This window comes from Austrofundulus limnaeus, unplaced genomic scaffold (assembly GCF_001266775.1).
Source record: "Austrofundulus limnaeus strain Quisiro unplaced genomic scaffold, Austrofundulus_limnaeus-1.0 Scaffold165, whole genome shotgun sequence".
NCBI lineage: Eukaryota > Metazoa > Chordata > Actinopteri > Cyprinodontiformes > Rivulidae > Austrofundulus > Austrofundulus limnaeus.
The window spans coordinates 849,317-852,365 of NW_013952567.1; the positions used below are offsets into that span (position 1 = coordinate 849,317).

General features: G+C 38.5%; 1 protein-coding gene across 1 annotated transcript in view; it reads right to left on the reverse strand.

Moving 5' to 3' along the window:
* Positions 1-329, reverse strand: part of LOC106523759 (CTP synthase 1) — a 14,629-nt gene extending 14,300 nt beyond the window's left edge. The window contains exon 1 of the mRNA XM_014017299.1: positions 204-329. The gene's annotated coding sequence lies outside the window, so the exon portion shown is untranslated. The remainder of the gene's footprint in view (positions 1-203) is intronic.
* Positions 330-3,049: the final 2,720 nt, after the last annotated feature.

Consider the following 3,049-nt stretch of genomic DNA (forward strand, 5'->3'; position numbering starts at 1 on the left):
TAGCTCAATAGTTTGTAGTAGGCCTACATTTTTGCTTTAAAATGCATTCGAAACAACATGCAAATTAACATTTAAAGTAACTCAGTGTACATATATTTGATAGAATTACGACCCACAAGTTACGGTCCAATAGTTGTGACTAAATGCTCACAATATTTTTAGCTACAAAGAAACTCGAGCACAAAAAACACACATAAACCCACCTATTTAAGTTTGCTGAGGGAAAYGTCTTAAAGCGGACATTTATGTCATTGTTTTCCTCCTCGTAAAAGCATCAGTCTTTGTAATTGTGGTTGAACCACCGACACGTGCCGAAAAACTGACTGGTGAGCGACTTTTTTAAAAGTACAGCTGGTTTCTTTCATGTTGGGCATATGGGTAAATTATCTTCTGCGCTTGACTTCTCAGGCACAYACGCTTGCACAATCCACCAATTAGATGGCGGCGTTAAAGTCAAGTTTAAGATGAAGTGAGCCTGAACGACCAGACCGTGGGAAAATTTTAACAACCAAGTTTACCTCTCTGTGTGAATCAAAAATGCGCATCTGAGTCAAAATAAATAAATTAACAAATGTTAAATGCGTTATCAGTTGAAATTTTGTTCCTTATACGTTAACATCATTTACATGTTTCTGTAATGAGATTTTTTTAAAAATTTTTATTGACCTTTATTTAATCAGGCAAATTCAATTGAGACCACAGATCTATTTTGCAATGGAGCCCTGATATTTTATGTTTAATATAATCAAAACAATTTTGGCGTTTAGTGGCAAAATTAAAACAAGCATTAATGAAGAAAAAAAATCAAATTATTTTTACTCAGACCTCAAACCTCGCCACTAGATGGCACATGCGTTCCATGGTGTTTCATTCAGTAAAGCTAAATAAAGCTTTTAACATGCAGAACCTTATTCGGAAATAATGATACCTCTGAGTTTATTGGAGGAAATAAACCACCAGATGTGAAAACACACAGATTTATACTGGTTACATCATAGGTTCCCACGTTTATTTCAAATTAAGTCAAGTGATTTACAGCAAGCCCCTTTAAAAATCCTAATATACACAGTAACAATGTCCCAGGTATGTGGAAGTTTTCACTGCTGTGCTGCTCCAGTTTTTCACTGGGTAATGAGAGTGCTCATTCTAATTCATTTCTGCCCGTGATCTTGGTCTAATTAAAGACCTCATCCCTGCCACCTCATTTTCTTAAGCTGTTCCCTTCAATTACATCCGACAGCTGAGCATAGGCACACATTAACCTCCTGGATCAAGAGGTACTGTGCTTCTTTCATTCCTTTGCAATCCTGAAATACAAAACAGTGCCATTCGAAAAAATAATTCTGCTTCTTTTAATATTTGCAAAACACACCTGGGGACAGCAGCACATCCATCACACCCACAGCATGTCTCCAGTTTCTGGAATACAGATGAGAAAAGATCATCCGCATGTTTTTATTTGCAGTGCACTGTGGTTCAACAGTGGCCAATGTCAGTTGTGACAGCTCATTTGTGTTTGAATAGAAATGTCTACAGTCTTTTATATGATGTTGCTGTTTTATCTTTGAGCTGGTGCAATTTATATAAAAATACTGACTGAATTAAATGGGGCTATGCGTCATCAGTGAAAGGCACTCATCGCGAAGTATAGACATCAAACATAACAAAAGGATTAACCTGAAATATATCAAATGCTGTTTAAAAGAGTTTACTGAAGTCTTTATGAGGTGCCTCACATTCTCCTTGCTGTTTACTGTGTCTGAAATGTGGATCAATGGAGAGCAGGGAAGGCATGGTTCCTAAAACACAATGTAGCACACAACCATTTACTCAGAGTTAAAGCTAACTCTTGGGTAATTATGGCACTGTGGCAGCTCATGTGCTTGTTGGGCTGGATAAACAGTGGAAGTGGTGACAAAAGGTTAAGCAGATGATCAATGCTGCACTGCAGCAAAGCAAAAACAATAAAAAAAATCAAACTGACCCATGTGTCATAAAGAGTCTTTTATTTGGAGTTATGAGAAAACACTGAAACTACAAAAAGGGGGGGGGTGGGCTAGTATTTTATTGTTTTATGTTTTGTTGGAAAATGAAAATCAGATTTTATCAGCTCACGTGGTTTTCTTTGTGTTCTTTCTTTTCTTTTCCTTATGGTTTTACTTGTGGTATACTTTTGTGTCTGGTATCACCTGTTACCTGTTGAATGGGAGTCTTATTGTTGCTGTCTGAATGCAGGAACAATCCATGCCGTCACCCAGTGACGTAGCCAACCCTCACAGACAGGTATAGAAGCCAACATTACATCATAGACTTTGCGATTGAGCAAATGGTTAGGTAGACTGGGAGGTATGAATACTGTCTAAATGAAATCTTTCAATGACTTGGGTCTAACTTTTAGCATGGACAAATCACACCCATGGGGTGCCAAGTGTAAAATAAAATGTTAAAAAATGTCACCAACATATTTCCATTATTTAGCTCACTTTCTGACTGTAAAATGGAAAATGGTAAATGGTCTGAACTTATATAGTGCTTTATCAAGCCCAGTCAGACACCAAAGCTCTTTAAATGCTATCTTCAGCAGCAGATGGCTTTAAATTTTTAATTCAACATGTGATAATTGAAAACAAAATGGATTATACTTGCGGTCCAGCAGTTTGTAGCTCAGACACTGGCCACAACTGCAAGTGGGGAAGCTTTAGCAGTGATAGCATTTGCTTTTGTCTCAGGATGATGATGTCATAACAAGAGCCAACAGCAAAGGCTTTGTTCTATTCAGGAATGCCTAAATGTAAACTTCAACATTTATCCACAATATTTACGCAATTTTTAACTTTTACATTTACATATTTAGACATAGGATTCAATCTGGAGTTGCCTGCGGTGAGAGGCGCCGGGCAGGAGTGGGCATACTTGTTGCCCCCCATCTTGGCGCCTGTACGTTGGGGTTTACCCCGGTGAACGAGAGGGTAGCCTCCCTGAGGCAAAAACCCGGGTGTGGGAGGAGTTTGGAGAGGCCATGGAGAAAGACTTCCGCACGGCTTCGAGG